The sequence below is a fragment of the Triticum aestivum genome, chromosome 5A, assembly GCF_018294505.1.
Source record: "Triticum aestivum cultivar Chinese Spring chromosome 5A, IWGSC CS RefSeq v2.1, whole genome shotgun sequence".
Taxonomy (NCBI): Eukaryota; Viridiplantae; Streptophyta; class Magnoliopsida; order Poales; family Poaceae; genus Triticum; species Triticum aestivum.
In genome coordinates, this window is record NC_057806.1 from 365,315 (window position 1) to 387,744 (window position 22,430).

The window sequence follows — 22,430 nt, forward strand, 5'->3', positions numbered from 1 at the left end:
CTTGATCTTGTGATCATCGACGACATCGGCAACATGCAACTCCAATTCCATCTTCTCCCCCTCAATTCTTTTCAATTTTTCTTTCAAGTACTCGTTTTCTCTTTTAACTAAATTTAACCTCTCGACAATAGGGTCGGTTGGAATTTCTGGTTCACATACCTCCTAGAAAAAATATCTATGTCAACTTCATGGGCATAATTTGTCATAAACACGAAATGCAACTAGTTTTAAAAGAGAATATATGTGCCACATCCGAATCATAACAAGAACGAGGGCCGACGGGGACGGATATCAAAACCATGGCACTATGTATAACAAACAACGTACGGGTAAGATAATTATACGAGTAACTATATATCCAAATCACACAAACACCAATTTTTATATAAAATTTCATGAACAAGAGGCTCACCACAAGGTGGTGCCGGCGACGGGGCGGTGCAGGCGATCGACGGTGTTTACGGCGGAGATTTTGAAGGCACTAGGTAAACCACACCTACATATGCAAACTAAGTGTTATTTTTGACCTCAAATTGCATATAAATCAAATACTAGCACATATAATTGCTCCCAAATTACTAAACTCACAAATTAAACACCATATAAAGCATTGCAAGAGCTAATCTAGCAACGAGAGATGAAAGGACAAAGTTGCTAACCTTTGTGATCATTTGAATCGATGGGGACCTTCAAATCTTGACAAATTTTGGGCAAAATGTGTGATGAGCTCAAGAGGAAGAGGGGAAGAACAGAGAGGGAGGGGAAAGGGGAAGAACAGAGCGAGCTCGGAGAGTGGACGAAGGGTTTATGTAGGACAACCATTAGTACCAGTTCGTGACATGAACCGGTACTAAAGGTGCTGGAGGGGCCCCAGAATGACAACATCCTGCCACCACTCTCATTAGTACCGGTTCGTGGGACGAACCGGTGCTAAAGGTTCGCCACGAACCAGTACTAATGAGAGCGGCCCGGCTAGCCGTTGGAACCGGCACTAATGGACACATTAGTGCCGGCTCAAATTCAAACCGGCACTAATGTGCTTCACGTTTGACCCTTTTCCTACTAGTGTAATGCTACCGCCGTACTAAGCAAAATAAGATGCATAAAGGATAAACATCACATGCAATCAATATAAGTGATATGATATGGCCATCATTGTCTTGTGCCTTTGATCTCCATCTCCAAAGCACCGTCATGATCACCATCGTCACCAGCTTGACACCTTGAAATCCATCGAAGCATCGTTGTCATCTCGCCAACTATTGCTTCTACGACAATTGCAACCGCTTAGTGTTGGAAATATGCCCTAGAGGCAATAATAAAATGGTTATTATTATATTTCTTTTGTTCATGATAATTGTCTATTGTTCATGCTATAATTGTGTTATCCGGAGATCGTAATATATGTGTGAATACATAGACCACAACACATCCCTAGTGAGCGTCTAGTTGACTAGCTCGTTGATCAACATATAGTCATGGTTTCCTGACTATGGACATTGGATGTCATTGATAACGGGATCACATCATTAGGAGAATGATGTGATGGACAAGACCCAATCTTAAGCATAGCACAAAGATCGTGTAGTTCATTTGCTAGAGCTTTTCCAAATGTCAAGTATCATTTCCTTAGACCATGAGATTGTGCAACTCCCGGATACCGTAGGAGTGCTTTGGGTGTGCCAAACGTCACAACGTAACTGGGTGACTATACAGGTGCACTACGGGTATCTCCGAAAGTGTCTGTTTGGTTGGCACGAATCGAGAATGGGATTTGTCACTCCGTATGACGGAGAGGTATCTCTGGGCCCACTCGATAATGCATCATCATAATGAGCTCAATATGACCAAGTGGTTGATCACGGGATCATGCATTACGGTATGAGTAAAGTGACTTGCCGGTAACAAGATTGAACGAGGTATTGGGATACCGACGATCGAGTCTCGGGCAAGTAACGTACCGATTGACAAAGGGAATTGTATACGGGATTGATTGAATCCTTGACATCATGGTTCATCCGATGAGATCATCGAGGAGCATGTGGGAGCCAACATGGGTATCCAGATCCCGCTGTTGGTTATTGACCGGAGAGTCGTCTCGGTCATGACTGCATGTCTCCCGAACCCGTAGGGTCTACACACTTAAGGTTCGGTGACGCTAGGGTTGTAGAGATATTAGTATGCAGTAACCCGAAAGTTGTTTGGAGTCCCGGATGAGATCCTGGACGTCACGAGGAGTTCCGGAATGATCCGGAGGTAAAGATTTATATATAGGAAGTCAAGTTTCGGCCATCGGGAAAGTTTCGGGGGTAATTGGTATTGTACCGGGACCACTGGAAGGGTCCCGGGGGTCCACCGGGTGGGGCCACCTATCTCGAAGGGCCCCATGGGCTAAAGTGGGAGGGGAACCAGCCCCTGGTGGGCTGGTGCACCCCCCCTTGGGCCTCCCCCTGCGCCTAGGGTTGGAAACCCTAGGGGTGGGGGGCGCCCCACTTGGCTTGGGGGGCAAGGCACCCCCCTTGGCCGCCCCCCTGGAGATTGCATCTCCTAGGGCCGCCGCCCCCCAGGGGGCCTATATATAGTGGGGGGAGAGAGGGCATCCGCACCCTAGCCCCTGGCGCCTCCCTCTCCCTCCCGTAACACCTCTCCCTCTCGCTGAGCTTGGCGAAGTCCTGCCGAGAACCCCGCTGCATCCACCACCACGCCATCGTGCTGCTGGATCTCCGTCAACCTCTCCTTCCCCCTTGCTGGATCAAGAAGGAGGAGACGTCTTCCCCAACCGTACGTGTGTTGAACACGAAGGTGCCGTCCGTTCGACACTCAGTCATCGGTGATTTGGATCACGACGAGTACGACTCCGTCAACCCCGTTCACTTGAACGCTTCCGCTTGCAATCTACAAGGGTATGTAGATGCACTCCTATCCCTCTCATTGCTAGAGTACTCCATAGATTGATCTTGGTGATGCGTAGAAAATTTTAAATTCTGCTACATTCCCCAACAGTTGCATCATGAGCTAGGTCTATGTGTAGTTTCTATGCACGAGTAGAACACAAAGCAGTTGTGGGCGTCGATATTGTCAATTATCTTGCTGGGGGAGTCCTGGATTAGGGGGTGTTCGGGTAGCCGGACTATACCTTCAGCCGGACTCCTGGACTATGAAGATACAAGATTGAAGACTTCGTCCCGTGTCCGGATGGGAGTTTCCTTGGCGTGGAAGGCAAGCTTGGCGATGCGGATATTCAAGATCTCCTACCATTGTAACCGACTCTATGTAACCCTAACCCTATCCGGTGTCTATATAAACCGGAGGGTTGTGGTCCGTAGGCAATCAACTCCATACACAACAATCATACCATAGGCTAGCTTCTAGGGTTTAGCCTCCTTGATCTCGTGGTAGATCTACTCTTGTACTACCCATATCATTAATATTAATCAAGCAGGAGTAGGGTATTACCTCCATCGAGAGGGCCCGAACCTGGGTAAAAAACATCTTGTCCCTTGTCTCCTGTTACCATCCGACCTTGACGCACAGTTCGGGACCCCCTACCTGAGATCCGCCGGTTTTGACACCGACATTGGTGCTTTCATTGAGAGTTCCTCTGTGCCGTCACAATCAGGAAGGATGCCTCCTCCCGTCTTTAAAGACGGCGCCGTTGCTAAGGGAGCCTTGGCTGTTGGCCAAACCCTCCGGCTAGGTGGTTTCCTCATGACCGCCTGTTCGGTTGTTGCGCCGACGGTGACCTCTCGGGTCATCAAAAGCAACCTACACGTCATCTCGGAGCTCGTCGAGCAGCTAGATCCAATGGAGCTCTCTTCCGTAAACGAGCTCTTGGATCGCATCGCCGCCCTGGGGGTCGCTATGGATTACAACCAGGTTGGGCTTAAACCCGATCTAAGAGAAATTAACTCTCCCCAAGTCACCCACCATGTTGCCGTGGTAGAGGCGCAGTGCGGCGACCCTTCATCTATTTTAAGGACTAGCTACGTCCAAATTCCCGACTCCTCCAAGCCGGATACCCGCGGAGAGGAGGATGTAACTCAAGACCTGAGCTTAGGATCAGACAACGGGCTAGATTCGTTGGACAACATCCAAGAATCCGAACTTCAGAGTTCGGAAACTCTTCGGCCTCCGAATCTTGGATTGGGTGAGGTTTCAGATTCAACGACACCCGCCCACCCGAACATAAGCGATCTCCCCCAAATCAGGCAGAGGCCCGAGGAAATAGTACATCATTACTAGGCCAGATTCCTCCTGGTTATGAACAGGATAAAGGATTGCCGCGAGGGAGACGCAATCTCAATTTTCTGCAGTAATTGCACAAACGAGGGAATCCTTAACGCCGTAAGTCGTCGTGATATTACACACTTCACTGACTTGGCATCCATAGTACAAAAATACTGTGCGATGAAAAGCGCCTGGAAAACCGAAATAAAGTTTTGGGATAATCCGGCCTTGAATAGTAATCCCGTCCGAACTAAGAGGGTGCATCATCATAGGACACCCGGGATAAACACCAAAAAACCAAAACCCTCTATAGGGCATGGAACCGTACTGGAAAGGTGGCTTGATGGACCCTGTAGAATTCACAATACAAAGGACGCCACACCAACTCACGCCTTAGAGCATGTTGGATACTCCGGCAGGTGGCCAAAATTGGCGAGGATCTCTTAATTCTGGAGGCCGCAGAAAGCCAGCTCGAGGACACCAGTACCGTTCTCACAGTCTTCGAGACTTTCGCATCGAACAATATGCGAAAAAGAACACTCCACAGCCTCGCCGAAGTCTATCAAGTTGCAACAATAAATCCATGGAGCGACACTGCTATTACCTTCAACGCAAGTGATGAACCTAGATTCCGAACAGCCCGAGCACCAGCCGCATTGGTCCTTAGTCCCATAGTGGACGGCTTTCACCTCACCAAGGTGCTCATGGATGGAGGCAGCGGATTGAACCTCATTTATGAGGAAACCCTTCAAAAAATGGAAATAGACTGGAACCGCATCGAGCGAAGCAGCACAACCTTTAGAGGAATAATCCCCAATCGGGAAGCGCGCTGCACAGGAAAAATCACACTAGATGTGGTGTTCGGCACACCGGATAATTACAGGTCCGAAGAAGTCACGTTTCAGGTGGCCCCGTTTAAGAGCGGATATAACGCTTTACTAGGGCGAGAAGCATTCACAATCTTCCAAGCAATACCGCATTACGGGTACATGAAGCTTAAGATGCCTGGGCCAAATGGAATTATCACTCTAGCTAGTGATCCGGACATAGCACTCCGCGCCGAAAACAAGACGGCCGCATTAGCCCTTGAGGCGCTATCCAAAGCCTTAGTGGCCGAGGAACTGACTGCGCTGCGCTCCACAGTTAACAGGGATGATGTGATACTCGATAAGAGATCCAAATCCACATCCTTCAAGCCAGCCGACGAAATAGTGAAATTCCAGGTCCATCCAACGGACCCCAATAAAACAGCTTCAATCAGGGCACGACTGAACCCTGATGCAGATGCCGCACTACGAGAGTTCCTACGAGAGAACTGGGACATCTTCGCCTGGCACCCTTCAGACATGCCAGGGATCCCACGCAGGCTGGCCGAACACAGCTTAAATATCCTAAAAGGATTTAAACCTATCAAACAAGCCCTTCGGCGTTTTTCCAAACCCAAGAGACAAGCTATGGGAGAGGAGCTAGCCAAGCTATTGGAGGCCAGATTCATCAGAGACATAAAACATCCGAACTGGCTAGCAAACCTGGTGATGGTACCAAAGAAGGATAAATCCTGGCACCTGTGTGTCGACTTTAAAGACCTTAACAAGGCTTGCCCAAAGGATCCCTTCCCCCTCCCCCGCATCGACCAAATTATCGACGCCACTGCAGGACACGATTTGTTGTGTTTCCTCGACGCATACTCCAGTTACCATCAAATCAAGATGGCAGAATCAGACCAAGCTGCAACAACATTCATCACACCATACGGCCCATTCTACTTCAACACAATGCCCTTCGGGCTAAAAAACGCCGGCGCAACATATCAGCGCATGATCCAGACATGTCTGGCAAATCAGACCGACAAAACAGTGGAGGCGTATGTGGACGATGTGGTCGTCAAATCAAGACATGTCGAATCTCTAGCAGACGACTTGAGGCTTACATTCGATAACCTCCGAAAATATGACATCAAGCTCAACCCGGAAAAATGCATCTTCTGCGTTCCAGCCGGAAAGCTCTTGGGCTTCATTGTATCCGGTAGAGGAATTGAAGCAAATCCAGCCAAGATCTGAGCTTTGTCACAATTGGATATCCCAAAGGACCTCAAACAAATACAAAAATTAACTGGATGCGTGGCGGCTTTAAGCCGCTTCATTTCCCGCCTGGGAGAAAAGGCACTACCCCTCTATCGCCTCCTTCGGCGCACCGAACACTTCGAGTGGACGGAGGCCGCCATGGCCGGACTTGATGAAATAAAAGCCATATTGGCAACAAACCCAGTCCTGCCGCGCCGAACACCGGCGAACCAATGTTATTGTACATTGCAGCAACACATCAAGTTGTCAGCGCAGTACTTGTTGTCGAGTGGGAAACGGATGGACACAAATCCCCCCTTCAAAGGCCGGTCTACTACGTATCCACCGTTCTCACTCCATGCAAATCATGGTACCCGCATTATCAAAAGATTGCATACGCGGTATTCATGGCATCCCGGAAGCTATGACACTACTTTCAAGAGTGTTCCATAACAGTAGCCTCGGAAGTATCACTCAACGATATTATCAACAACCGCGACGCAACGGGCCGGATTGCAAAATGGGCCATCGAGCTTCTCCCGTTCGATATAACCTACAAGCCACGGCGAGTTATTAAATCACAAGTTTTGGCCGACTTCGTCGCAGAATGGACGGAGGCCGAGCTCCCTAAAGAGTATGGCACATATTCAAACTGGATTATGCATTTCGACGGCTCCAAAATGTTGGCCAGACTGGGGACTGGCGTCGTCCTGACGTCCCCCACAGGAGACACAGTCCAATATGTGCTCCAGATCATGTACATGGATTCCAACAATGCAGCCGAATATGAGGCCCTCCTACATGGCCTCCGGATAGCAATATCCATGGGTATCCAGCGCCTAGAGGTATGCGGGGATTCAAACCTCGTGATATCCCAAATAAATGGAGACTTCGACGCCAAGGACCCAAAAATGGCAGCTTACCGCAACGCCGTCCTAAAAATGTCAGCTCGATTCGAAGGGCTGGAGTTTCACCATACAGCCCGAGAAAACAATCAAGCAGTGGACGTCCTGGCATGCATCGGAGCAAGACGCGATGCAGTCCCCCCCAACATCTTTTTGGAAAGATTGTTCAAGCCATCCGTAGCATGGGAGGGGAACCCGCAAATAATAGCCCGGACCCAGCCGCACCACTCGACGCCGAACAATCTGACACAATTGGAGGCTCTGCCAATTAAATTACACATTCAGCCCACGTAATAATGGCGGTCATCGCCCCAAGGACAGAACCATTCCTAGCCTACCTTACTAGGCAGGAACTCCTGGAGGACCAAAACGAGGCCCGCTGCATAGTGCGGCGATCTAAAGCCTATAGAGTCCATGAGGGAGAGCTTTATAAGAAAAGCTCTACCAGAGTCCTTTAAAGGTGCATCTCTGAAGAGGAAGGGCGGAACCTTCTGGCTGAAATTCATGTCGGACTCGATGGTCACCACGCCGCTGCTCGGTCCCTTGTTAGCAAGGCTTTCCGTACAGGCTTTTATTGGCCGACGGCCCGGGCAGACGCTCAGGACCTAGTCCAATGATGCGCTGGTTGCCAACTTTTTTCCAACCAAAGCCATATGCCACCCACCGTACTCCAAACTATACCCATCACCTGGCCTTTTGCGGTCTGGGGGCTTGACATGGTCGGACCCCTTAAAGGTGGGACCGATAGGAAAAAATACTTACTGATCATGGTGGATAAATTCACCAAATGGATAGAAGCCAAGCCTGTTAAAACGGCCGAATCCGGACCTGTGATAGACTTCATATCCGGGGTTATACACCGTTATGGCTTCCCCCACAGCATCATAACCGATAACGGTACAAACTTTACCGCCGACGAGGTAAAACTCTGGTGCAAAAACATGGGCATCAAGCTCGATTATGCTTCCGTCTATCACCCACAAACCAACGGCCAGGTCGAACATGCAAATGGTCTTATCATGAGCGGCATTAAACCCAGACTGGTGCGGTCCCTCAAGGAATCTAACACGCACTGGGTAGAGGAGCTTGACTCCGTGCTATGGGGGCTGCGGACCACGCCAAATCGCACCACCGGATACACACCATTTTTTATGGTGTACGGCGCAGAGGTAGTTCTGCCCTGTGACATAATTCATGACTCACCTAGAGTGCGCATGTACGAAGAAAGAGAAGCTGAGCTCAATCGACAGGACAACTTGGACGCCCTGGATGAGAAGCGTGACATGGCAAAAGCCCGTTCCGCATTTTATCAACAGCAGGCCCGAAGATATCAAAGCAGAGAAGTACGGGCCAAAAATTACAATGTTGGCGAACTAGTTCTACGCCTGCCGGATAAGAAAAAGGACAAACTCAAGCCCAAGTGGGAAGGTCCATTCATAATCGACCAAGTCCTGACTGGCGGGGCGTACCGCCTGCGAGATGCGTTGGATAACCGACTCGAGCCGAACCCGTGGAACACCACCCATCTCTGAAGATTCTATGCCTAGCGCCGGACTCTGTGTTCGTCTCCTTCCTCTGACCATTTTTTGCATTTTTCTGTCTTACATTTCTCTCCTTCCCCTCTTTTCTTTTATAGCCCTTAAAGGCTCATCTAGTGACGCGCCACTCGCGCTGATTAAACCTGGGGGCTTCTTTAACAGAAGCTTATTTATACGAGCTTCACGCCCAACACATGCGTCAAACTTCCGCATGTACCCTTTTTTCACCATTATATGCATCGATATGACTTAAGTTTTGGCCAAGCTGGGTTGCCTGGCTCCTGTGCTTACCCCTACGTTCCCGATTGTTCGGCTAGGCGGTAAAGGGAGCACCTCTGCGATTGTTACTGCCGGGTCAGCCGGATGTGTACCTCAGACTGGGTGAAGCCGAAAGCTAGTGTTCTTAAGGGAATATTCGGTCGGTGAGATAAAACATGATCTTTTTACTCATTCTATGCGCCCCTAGATGCTTTTTTCTGCGTCTTTTTATGCAGTCCGGACATGCACTTTAGGGCATGCTTCCCAGCGAAAGGAACCCCCAATGGAACTATTCTCTCTGGAAGATGTTTCTTACTAACCATGTAATATAACATAACTAGTTGGGCACTTGTCTGATAAAGCACTAATGACCCCTACGCCTGGTCTCCACGCATACCATGATTCTTATATAACCGCTATGGTATTCGGACACACTCCGGACCGTCAGGTCCCGAGGTTGAAGCAAAAAGGTCGGCAACGACAAACGATCTACAATCTGGCTAGAAGGCATTACACATGTCAATTCAAAATTACATAGTCATTCTGACTGATTGTATTCCTCTTCTATACCATCTAACAGGCTGTCTAATTTACAGTCATGCTGGGAATACTTCGCGGCCAACTCTACTTGGCCGTATACTAAGCTCACAGGGATCTCCTTCCCGTCAGGCCCCACTGGTCCGACCTCGGCCATGTGGTTTAGGTCAAACTTCGTAAAACGGGTCTTCACCATGGCCCAGGCTTCCCTAGCGCCTCGTCGGCAGGCCGATATCTTCCATAACCGGAAGCGCCGCCGAGCTCCCTTCAGCTTCTCCGCAAGCTCTCCAAGGCCCTCGGGCATGGAGTGGGCAGGCCATAAGGCTTGGGAAACACCTCGCATCGCCTGCCGAATTCGCTCGTGCAGTTGCATGAGTTCAGGAAGAAGGTCACCCGTAGAACCGGGCATCTCCTCTGCAGGACGACCTGTGAGCATACCTACAGACATTACTCTGTTAGTCGACTTCCTCGCCGAACTCTTTTTTCAAAGTTCGTTCAAGCACTTACTAAATATGCCGCGTCGAAGCTGCTGATTCTCCTTCGTGGAGTCCGACAGCTGGCCACGAACATCTTTAAGTTTGACGTCCAGCTTGGTGTTGGCATCCTGAAGATCATTCTTCTCTCGCCTCACCTTTGTCAACGTACTCTCACCAGCCTTTAGCCGGCGTAAGAGTTGTTGCTTTTCCGGATCGAGTCCGGCGCCATCTGCAACATGATTTGTCAGATTTGCACCCACACCACACAATACTAATCTTTCAAAGTGTATCTTACCTGAGGGGGTCTCTTTGGACTCCCCTGCTGCGGCTAGTGCGGCCTCTAGTTGGGCCTTGCACTTTTCTAGCTCCTGGGACAGTACAGTATTCTTCTCTGTAAGCACCTGAATATTAAGTGATCCTTAAATCAGTTGCTCTAACTATTTCAAGTCTTGGGGGCTACGGGTATATATATATTTGACCAAAATTTTCTTACCCGTATGTCTTTTACATACTGCTCCGTGGCTCTGGCTAAACCATTTTGAGCGGCACGGAGGTACGCATCTCCCGAATTAAAGGCATCTAAAGCCTCTTGGGAGAAACAAGCATCGCGTAGAACTGTCCGGCGACGCCTATGGTTCATGGCACTCTCCACTTCAGAATTTGTGGCAGACAGCCTGTCCGCATCCTCTATCGGAGGAGCGTCCGGTGCGCGCCTTGTGCTCGCCTCTGCTTCCTGGCCAGATGTTGGAGCCTGGCTGGTGGAGGCGCGACTGGCAACCTCTCCGGATATAGTCCGGCGAGGTCTCTTCATTCTGAAGATAGCACGAACGTTAATATGCCCGGACAGAATAACACCAGGGAAGCAGAGGGTGCGCTATACCTTTGCGTCGGCATCTCAGTCCGGACTACATTCCTTTTTGCCCCATGGGGCCCTGCGGCCCCTCGTTGGCTAGCCGCCGCAGGTTTGGCCTCCTGCCTCGGAAATCTCCCCTGCAAAACACGGTTGTCGTCAGAAACACCAGAATACGTGAGAGTGGAATCTCTCTCAAGGGAATGAGACTCCGGTTTCTGGCACCTGGGAGGCCGGGATTAACCCTGGGTAATCAGTCGTGATGGCTACCAAGGTATTGTCCTTGCTTAGCTGATGGAACACCTCATCGATAAGCTCCACCGATATGTCCGGATCCTCTTCGGAGTCCGGATCGAGGGACCGTTCTGGGTCCTCGGGTTGTGGAGGGCGGCTGTTTATATCCTTTACCACCTATCGCAGTTCCTGCATTGAAGTCGTTAGACTACATATCTAACCGTGGGAGTACAAAACAAACGGGCAAGCGCAGTTGTTCACTTACCCAACTTGGAGGATCTTACATAGTAAATCCAGCCTGCGGGTTGACGCGGAGGAATTCCTCCTTTTCTCCCTTGTACAAAGAGGATAAGATCTTTACTAGGGCGGCAGCTGAAGCCGGCCCCTTACGACCGTAACGGGTGGCATCATCCTCCCCGTTGAAATCCCACATGGGGTGGCCTCTATATTGAAGTGGCTGCACCCCCCACATAATGCATGCGGCCATGACTCCAATCATGGTTAGTCCGGAATGAGCCAACAGTCTTATCCGGCCCATCAGGTAAAGGACGTCTATGTCGCTTTCTCTCTGAGAGCTCTGCGGACGCCAGCTCAAGCGTTTCTTCAATGGAGCGTTGTTGAACTCAGGGAGACCGACCCGGATAGGGTCCGGTAGCGGGACATCATCTATATAAAACCATTCCGAAGGCCAGTCCTCGAACGCCTTCTTCGGGGTTCCGGATAGGTATCCGGTCCCGGCGATGCGTCATACTTCGGCTCCGCCCACTTGGTATATAGACCCCTCTTTAGAATGGGGCACTAGGCAGAATAACCTCTTCCATAGTGCGAAATGAGCCTCAACGCCTAAAAATAGCTCGCAAAGGGCGACGAAACCCGCAATATGCAATACGGAGGCGGGCGTGAGGTTGTGCAGCTGGAGGCCGTAGAACTCCAGAAGCCCGCGGAGAAATGGGTGAATTGGAAATCTCAGTCCCCTTATTAGATAGGGGACGAGGCACACCCGCTCTCCTTTAGAAGGATTGGGGGTGCTCTCCGCTTGTTTACCGCCATTATAGGTGGCGAGACCGGCTCGGACCGGGACCATGTATGCCTGAGGGAGAAATCCCTTGGCCTGAAGTGATGCTAACTCGCTATGCGGGATGGTGCAACTCTCCCAGTCCCCGGGTTTGGGACCGGAGGGGCGAGGGGAGGAGCTGCGACGGCTGGTCATGTTGGAATGGACCTTTGCTGGAAGCGCTCTGATGATAACTCGCGGAAAGGAGAAGATGTGGTTTGGACCTAAATCCCCATCCCGTTAAATAGGCGGCTCGATTATACGGCTAGGGGTGTGGATGTAAAAACACCCCGACTTTTCGCATTCGTTTGAACACGTGGAAGACGACCATTATTGGGCGTGGAAGCCGAGGAGCACTACATTACAAAAATTGGACATTATTCCTACAGGTACACAAGATTTGGAGAGGAACCCTCCTTGCAATGCCGAACAATCTGCGCGCCGGACTCATCGTCATTGAAGCCTGGTTCGGGGGCTACTGAGGGAGTCCTGGATTAGGGGGTGTTCGGGTAGCCTGACTATACCTTCAGCCGAACTCTGGACTATGAAGATACAAGATTGAAGACTTCATCCCGTGTCCGGATGGGACTTTCCTTGGCGTGGAAGGCAAGCTTGGCGATGCGGATATTCAAGATCTCCTACCATTGTAACCGACTCTATGTAACCCTAACCCTATACGGTGTCTATATAAACCGGAGGGTTGTAGTCCGTAGGCAATCAACTCCATACACAACAATCATACCATAGGCTAGCTTCTAGGGTTTAGCCTCCTTGATCTTGTGGTAGATCTACTCTTGTACTACCCATATCATCAATATTAATTAAGCAGGAGTAGGGTATTACCTCCATCGAGAGGGCCCGAACCTGGGTAAAAAACATCTTGTCCCTTGTCTCATGTTACCATCCGACCTTGACGCACAGTTTGGGACCCCCTACCCGAGATCCGCCGGTTTTGACACCGACACTTGCTGTTACTAGTCTTATCTTGATTCGGCGGCATTGTGGGATGAAGCGGCCCGGACCGACCTTACACGTACGCTTACGTGAGACAGGTTCCACGGACTGACATGCACTAGTTGCATAAGGTGGCTAGCGGGTGTCTGTCTCTCCCACTTTAGTTCGATCGGATTCGATGAAAAGGGTCCTTATGAAGGGTAAATAGAAATTGGCATATCACATTGTGGTTTTGGCGTAGGTAAGAAACGTTCTTGTTTAGAAACCTATAGCAGCCACGTAAAAATTTGCAACAACAATTAGAGGATGTCTAACTTGTTTTTGCAGCATGTGCCATGTGATGTGATATGGCCAAAAGATGTGATGAATGATATATGTGATGTATGAGATTGATCATGTTCTTGTATTAGGAATCACGACTTGCATGTCGATGAGTATGACAACCGGCAGGAGCCATAGGAGTTGTCTTAATTTATTTATGACCTGCGTGTCAACATAAATGTCATGTAATTACTTTACTTTATTGCTAAACCGTTAGCCATAGTAGTAGAAGTAATAGATGATGAGACAACTTCATGAAGACACGATGATGGAGATCATGATGATGGAGATCATGGTGTCATGCCGGTGACGAAGATGATCATGGCGCCCCGAAGATGGAGATCAAAGGAGCAATATGATATTGGCCATATCATGTCACTATTTGATTGCATGTGATGTTTATCATGTTTTACATCTTATTTGCTTAGAACGACGGTAGCTTAAATAAGATGACCCCTCGCAATAATTTCAAGAAAGTGTTCCCCCTAACTGTGCACCGTTGCGAAGGTTCGTTGTTTCGAAGCACCATGTGATGATCGGGTGTGATAGATTCTAATGTTCGAATACAACGGGTGTAAGCCAGATTTACACACGCAATACACTTAGGTTGACTTGACGAGCCTAACATGTACAGACATGGCCTTGGAACACGGAAGACCGAAAGGTCGAGCATGAGTCGTATAGAAGATATGATCAACATGGAGATGTTCACCGATGTTGACTAGTCCGTCTCACGTGATGATCGGACATGGCCTAGTTGACTCGGATCATGTTTCACTTAGATGACTAGAGGGATGTCTATCTGAGTGGGAGTTCATTGAATAATTTGATTAGATGAACTTAATTATCATGAACTTAGTCTAAAATCTTTACAATATGTCTTGTAGATCAGATGGCCCACGCTAATGTTGCCCTCAACTTCAACGCGTTCCTAGAGAAAACCAAGCTGAAAGATGATGGCAGCAACTATACGGACTGGGTCCGGAACCTGAGGATCATCCTCATAGCTGCCAAGAAAGATTATGTCCTAGAAGCACCGCTAGGTGATGCACCCATCCCAGAGAACCAAGACGTTATGAACACTTGGCAGCAGCATGCTGATGATTACTCCCTCGTTCAGTGCAGCATGCTTTACAGCTTAGAACCGGGGCTCCAAAAGCGTTTTGAGCAACACGGAGCATATGAGATGTTCGAACTCATGCCCGGGTCGAGAGATATGAAGTCTCCGACAAGTTCTTCAGTTGTAAGATGGAGGAAAATAGTTCTGTCAGTGAGCACATACTCAAAATGTCTGGGTTGCACAACCGCTTGACTCAGCTGGAAGTTAATCTCCTAGATGACGCGGTCATTGACAGGATCCTTCAGTTGCTTCCACCGAGCTACAAGAGCTTTGTGATGAACTTCAATATGCAGGGGATTGAAAAGACCATTCCTGCGGTATATTCAATGCTGAAATCAGCGGAGGTGGAGATCAAAAAGGAACATCAAGTGTTGATGGTGAATAAAACCACTAAGTTCAAGAAAGGCAAGGGTAAGAAGAACTTCAAGAAAGACGGCAAGGGAGTTGCCGCGCCCGGTAAGCCAGTTGCTGGGAAGAAGCCAAATAATGGACCCAAGCCTGAGACTAAGTGCTTTTATTGCAAGGGAAGTGGTCACTGGAAGCGGAACTGCCCCAAATACTTAGCGGACAAGAAGGCCGGCAACACTAAAGGTATATGTGATATACATGTAATTGATGTGTACCTTATCAGTACTCGTAGTAGCTCCTGGATATTTGATACCGGTGCGGTTGCTCATATTTGTAACTCAAAGTAGGAGCTACGGAATAAGCGGAGACTAGCGAAGGACGAGGTGATGATGCGCGTCGGGAATGGTTCCAAGGTCGATGTGATCGCCGTTGGCATGCTACCTCTACATTTACCTACGGGGTTAGTTTTAAACCTTAATAATTGTTATTTAGTGCCAGCTTTGAGCATGAACATTGTATCAGGATCTCGTTTAATTCGAGATGGCTACTCATTTAAATCCGAGAATAATGGTTGTTCTATTTATATGAGAGATATGTTTTATGGTCATGCCCCGCTGGTGAATGGTTTATTCTTGATGAATCTCGAGCGCAATGTTACACATGTTCATAGTGTGAATACCAAAAGATGTAAAGTTGATAATGATAGTCCCACATACTTGTGGCACTGCCGCCTTGGTCACATAGGTGTCAAACGCATGAAGAAGCTCCATGCAGATGGACTTTTGGAGTCTCTTGATTACGAATCATTTGACACGTGCAAACCATGCCTCATGGGTAAAATGACCAAGACTCCGTTCTCCGGAACAATGGAGTGAGCAACCAACTTATTGGAAATCATACATACTGATGTGTGCGGTCCAATGAGTGTTGAGGCTCGCGGTGGCTATCGTTATGTTCTCACTCTCACTGATGACTTAAGTAGATATGGGTATGTCTACTTAATGAAACACAAGTCTGAGACCTTTGAAAAGTTCAAGGAATTTCAGAGTGAGGTTGAGAATCAACATGACAGGAAAATCAAGTTCTTACGATCAGATCATGGGGGAGAATATTTGAGTCACGAATTTGGCACATACTTAAGGAAATGTGGAATAGTTTCACAGCTCACGCCGCCTGGAACACCTCAGCGAAATGGTGTGTCTGGACATCGTAATCGCACTCTATTAGATATGGTGCGATCTATGATGTCTCTTACCGATCTACCGCTCTCATTTTCGGGCTATGCTTTAGAGACTGCCGCATTCACTTTAAATAGGGCTCCGTCGAAATCCGTTGAGACGACACCATATGAATTATGGTTTGGGAAGAAACCTAAGCTGTCGTTTCTAAAAGTTTGGGGATGCGATGCTTATGTCAAGAAACTTCAACCTGAAAAGCTCGAACCCAAGTCGGAAAAATGCGTCTTCATAGGATACCCTAAGGAAACCATAGGGTATACCTTCTACCTCAGATCCGAAGGCAAGATCTTTGTTGCTAAGAACGGGTCCTTTCTAGAGAAAGAGTTTCTCTTGAAAGAAGTAAGTGGGAGGAAAGTAGAACTTGAGGAAGTATTACCTCTTGAACCGGAAAGTGGCAGAGCTCAGGAAGATGTTCCTGTGGTGCCTACACCGATTAGAGAGGAAGTTAATGATGATGATCAAAATACTTCGGATCAAGCTCCTAATGAACTTCGTAGGTCCACAAGGACACGTTCCGCACCAGAGTGGTACGGCAACCCTGTCTTGGAAATCATGTTGTTAGACAACGGTGAACCTTCGAACTATGAAGAAGCGATGGCGGGACCAGCTTCTGACAAATGGCTAGAAGCCATGAAATCCTAGATAGGATCCATGTATGAAAACGAAGTATGGACTTTGACTGACTTGCCCGATGATCGGCGAGCCATAGAAAATAAATGGATCTTTAAGAAGAAGACAGACGCAGATGGTAATGTGACCGTCTACAAGGCTCGACTTGTCGCTTAGGGTTATCGACAAGTTCAAGGGGTTGACTACGATGAGACCTTCTCACCCGTAGCGAAGCTTAAGTCCGTCCGAATATTTTTAGAAATTGCCGCATTCTATGATTATGAGATATGGCAAATGGACGTCAAAACGGCATTCCTTAACGGCTTTCTTAAGGAAGAATTGTATATGATGCAGCCGGAAGGTTTTGTCGATCCTGAGAATGCTAACAAGGTGTGCAAGCTCCAACGCTCAATCTATGGGCTGGTGCAAGCATCTCGGAGTTGGAACATTCCATTTGATGAGATGATCAAAGCGTTTGGGTTTACATAGACTTATGGAGAAGCTTGTGTTTACAAGAAAGTGAGTGGGAGCTCTTTAGCATTTCTCATATTATATGTGGATGACATACTGTTGATGGGAAATGATATAGAATTCTTGGAAAGCATAAAGGCCTACTTGAACAAGTGTTTTTCAATGAAGGACCTTGGAGAAGCTGCTTATATATTAGGCATCAAGATCTATAGATATAGATCGAGACGCCTCATTGGTCTTTCACAAAGTACTTACCTTGACAAGATATTGAAGAAGTTCAATATGGATCAGTCCAAGAAGGGGTTCTTGCCTATATTGCAAGGTGTGCAATTGAGCACGGCTCAATGCCCGACCACGGCAGAAGATAGAGAAAAGATGAGTGTTGTCCCCTATGCCTCGGCCATAGGGTCTATTATGTATGCCATGTTGTGTACCAGATCTGATGTAAACCTTGCCGTAAGTTTGGTAGGAAGGTACGAAAGTAATCCCGGCATGGAACACTGGACAGCGGTCAAGAATATCCTGAAGTACCTAAAGAGGACTAAGGATATGTTTCTCATTTATGGAGGTGACGAAGAGCTCGTCGTAAAGGGTTACGTCGATGCTAGCTTCGACACAGATCTGGATGACTCTAAGTCACAAACCGGATATGTGTATATTTTGAATGGTGGGGCAGTAAGCTGGTGCAGTTGCAAGCAAAGTGTTGTGGCGGGATCTACATGTGAAGCGGAATAAATGGCGGCCTCGGAGGCAGCACAAGAAGCAATCTGGATGAAGGAGTTCATCACCGACCTAGGAGTCATACCCAATGCGTCGGGGCCGATGACTCTCTTCTGTGACAACACTGGAGCTATTGCCCTTGCCAAGGAGCCCAGGTTTCACAGGAAGACCAGGCATATCAAGCGTCGCTTCAACTGTAGGGTTTTGTAGTAATTTCAAAAATTTTCCTACGCACACGCAAGATCATGTGATGCATAGCAACGAGAGGGGAGAGTGCTGTCTACGTACCCACGCAGACCGACTGCGGAAGCGTTGACACAACATAGAGGAAGTAGTCGTACGTCTTCACGATCCAACCGATCAAGCACCGAAACTACGGCACCTCCGAGTTCGAGCACACGTTCAGCTCGATGACGATCCCCGGACTCCGATCCAGCAAAGTGTCGGGGAAGAGTTCCGTCAGCACGACGGCGTGGTGACGATCTTGATGTACTACAGCAGCAGGGCTTCGCCTAAACTCCGCTACAGTATTATCGAGGACTATGGTGGCTGGGGCACCGCACACGGCTAAGGAATAGATCACATGGATCAACTTGTGTGTTTCTGGGGTGCCTCTGCCTCAGTATATAAAGGATTAGAGGGGGGAGGCTGGCCGGCCACAGGAGGCGCGCCAGGAGAGTCCTACTCCCTCTGGGAGTAGGATCCCCCCCCCCCAATCCTAGTTGGAATAGGATTCGCGGATTGGGAAAAGAGAGAGAGGGGGCCGGCCACCTCTCCTAGTCCTAATAGGACTAGGGGAAGGGGATGTGCGCAGCCCATGTAGGGCTGCCTCTTCTCTTTTCCACTAAGGCCCATCATGGCCCATTTAGCTCCCGGGGGGTTCCGGTAACCTTCCCGGTACTCCGGTAAAATCCCGATTTCACCCGGAACACTTCCGATATCCAAACATAGGCTTCCAATATATCAATCTTTACGCCTCGACCATTTCGAGACTCCTCGTCACGTCCATGATCACATCCGGGACTCCGAACAACCTTCGGTACATCAAAATGCATAAACTCATAATATAACTGTCGTCGTAACCTTAAGCGTGCGGACCCTACGGGTTCGAGAACAATGTAGACATGACCGAGACATGTCTCCGGTCAATAACCAATAGCGGGACCTGGATGCCCATATTGGCTCCTACATATTCTATGAAGATCTTTATCGGTCAGACCGCATAACAACATACGTTGTTCCCTTTGTCATCGGTATGTTACTTGCCCGATATTCGATCGTCGATATCCAATACCTAGTTCAATCTCGTTACCGGCAAGTCTCTTTACTCGTTCTGTAATACATCATCCCGCAACTAACTCATTAGTTGCAATGCTTGCAAGGCTTATGTGATGTGCATTATCGAGAGGGCCCAGAGATACCTCTCCGACAATCGGAGTGACAAATCCTAATCTTGAAATACGCCAACCCAACATGTACCTTTGGAGACACCTGTAGTACTCCTTTATAATCACCCAGTTACGTTGTGATGTTTGGTAGTACCCAAAGTGCTCCTCCGGTAAACGGGAGTTGCATAATCTCATAGTTATAGGAACATGTATAAGTCATGAAGAAAGCAATAGCAACATACTAAACGATCGGGTGCTAAGCTAATGGAATGGGTCATGTCAATCAGATCATTCTCTTAATGATGTGATCCCGTTAATCAAATAACAACTCATTGTTCATGGTTAGGAAACATAACCATCTTTGATTAACGAGCTAGTCAAGTAGAGGCATACTAGTGACACTTTGTTTGTCTATGTATTCACACATGTATTATGTTTCCGATTAATACAATTCTAGCATGAATAATAAACATTTATCATGATTATAAGGAAATAAATAATAACTTTATTATTGCCTCTAGGGCATATTTCCTTCAGTCTCCCACTTGCACTAGAGTCAATAATCTAGATTACACTATAATGATTCTAACACCCATGGAGCCTTGGTGCTGATCATGTTTTGTTCGTGGAAGAGGCTTAGTCAACGGGTCTGCAACATTCAGATTCGTATGTATCTTGCAAATCTCTATGTCTCCCACCTTGGCTAGATCCCGGATGGAGTGGAAGCGTCTCTTGATGTGCTTGGTCCTTTTGTGAAATCTGGATTCCTTTGCCAAGGCAATTGCACCAGTATTGTCACAAAAGATTTTCATTGGACCCGATGCACTATGTATGACACCTAGATCGGATATGAACTCCTTCATCCAGACTCCTTCGTTCGCTGCTTCCGAAGCAGCTATGTACTCCGCTTCACATGTAGATCCCGCTATGACGCTTTGTTTAGAACTACACCAACTGACAGCTCCACCGTTTAATGTAAACACGTATCCGGTTTGCGATTTAGAATCGTCCAGATCAGTGTCAAAGCTTGCATCAACGTAACCTTTTACGGTGAGCTCCTTGTCACCTCCATATACGAGAAACATATCCTTAGTCCTTTTCAGGTATTTCAGGATGTACTTGACCGTTGTCCAGTGATCCACTCCTGGATTACTTTGGTACCTCCCTGCTAAACTTATAGCAAGGCACACATCAGGTCTGGTACACAGCATTGCATACATGATAGAGCCTATGGCTAAAGCATAGGGAACATCTTTCATTTTCTCTCTATCTTCTGCAGTGGTCGGGCATTGAGTCTTACTCAACTTCACACCTTGTAACACAGGCAAGAACCCTTTCTTTGCTTGATCCATTTTGAACTTCTTCAAAACTTTGTCAAGGTATGTGCTTTGTGAAAGTCCAATTAAGCGTCTTGATCTATCTCTATAGATCTTAATGCCTAATATGTAAGCAGCTTCACCGAGGTCTTTCATTGAAAAACTCTTATTCAAGTATCGCTTTACACTATCCAGAAATTCTATATAATTTCCAATTAGTAATATGTCATCCACATATAATATCAGAAATGCTACAGAGCTCCCACTCACTTTCTTTTAAATACAGGCTTCTCCGAAAGTCTGTATAAAACCAAATGCTTTGATCACACTATCAAAGCGTTTATTCCAACTCCGAGAGGCTTGCACCAGTCCATAAATGGATCGCTGGAGCTTGCACACTTTGTTAGCTCCCTTTGGATCGACAAAACCTTCCGGTTGCATCATATACAACTCTTCTTCCAGAAATCCATTCAGGAATGCAGTTTTGACATCCATCTGCCAAATTTCATAATCATAAAATGCGATAATCGCTAACATGATTCGGACAGACTTAAGCATCGCTACAGGTGAGAAAGTCTCATCGTAGTCAACCCCTTGAACTTGTTGAAAACCTTTCGCGACAAGTCGAGCTTTGTAGACAGTAACATTACCATCAGCGTCAGTCTTCTTCTTGAAGATCCATTTATTCTCAATTGCTTGCCGATCATCGGGCAAGTCAACCAAAGTCCATACTTTGTTCTCATACATGGATCCCATCTCAGATTTCATGGCTTCAAGCCACTTTGCGGAATCTGGGCTCACCATCGCTTCTTCATAGTTCGTAGGTTCATCATGATCTAGTAGCATGACTTCCAGAACAGGATTACCGTACCACTCTGGTGCAGATCTTACTCTGGTTGATCTATGAGGCTCAGTAGTATCTTGATCTGAAGTTTCATGATCATTATCATTAGCTTCCTCACTAACTGGTGTAGGTGTCACTGAAACAGTTTTTCTGTGATGTACTACTTTCCAGTAAGGGAGCAGGTATAGTTACCTCGTCAAGTTCTACTTTCCTCCCACTCACTTCTTTCGAGAGAAACTCCTTCTCTAGAAAGGATCCATTCTTAGCAACGAATGTCTTGCCTTCGGATCTGTGATAGAAGGTGTACCCAATAGTCTCCTTTGGGTATCCTATGAAGACACATTTCTCCGATTTGGGTTCGAGCTTATCAGGTTGAAGCTTTTTCACATAAGCATCGCAGCCCCAAACTTTAAGAAATGACAACTTTGGTTTCTTGCCAAACCATAGTTCATAAGGTGTCGTCTCAACGGATTTTGATGGTGCCCTATTTAACGTGAATGCGGCTGTCTCTAAAGCATAACCCCAAAACGATAGCGGTAAATCTGTAAGAGACATCATAGATCGCACCATATCTAATAAAGTACGATAATGACGTTCGGACACACCATTACGCTGTGGTGTTCCGGGTGGCGTGAGTTGCAAAACTATTCCACAGTTTTTCAAATGTACACCAAACTCGTAACTCAAATATTCTCCTCCACGATCAGATCGTAGAAACTTTATTTTCTTGTTACGATGATTTTCAACTTCACTCTGAAATTCTTTGAACTTTTCAAATGTTTTAGACTTATGTTTCATTAAGTAGATATACCCATATCTGCTTAAATCATCTGTGAAGGTGAGAAAATAACGATATCCGCCACGAGCCTCAAAATTCATCGGACCACATACATCGGTATGTATGATTTCCAATAAATCTGTTGCTCTCTCCATAGTACCGGAGAACGGTGTTTTAGTCA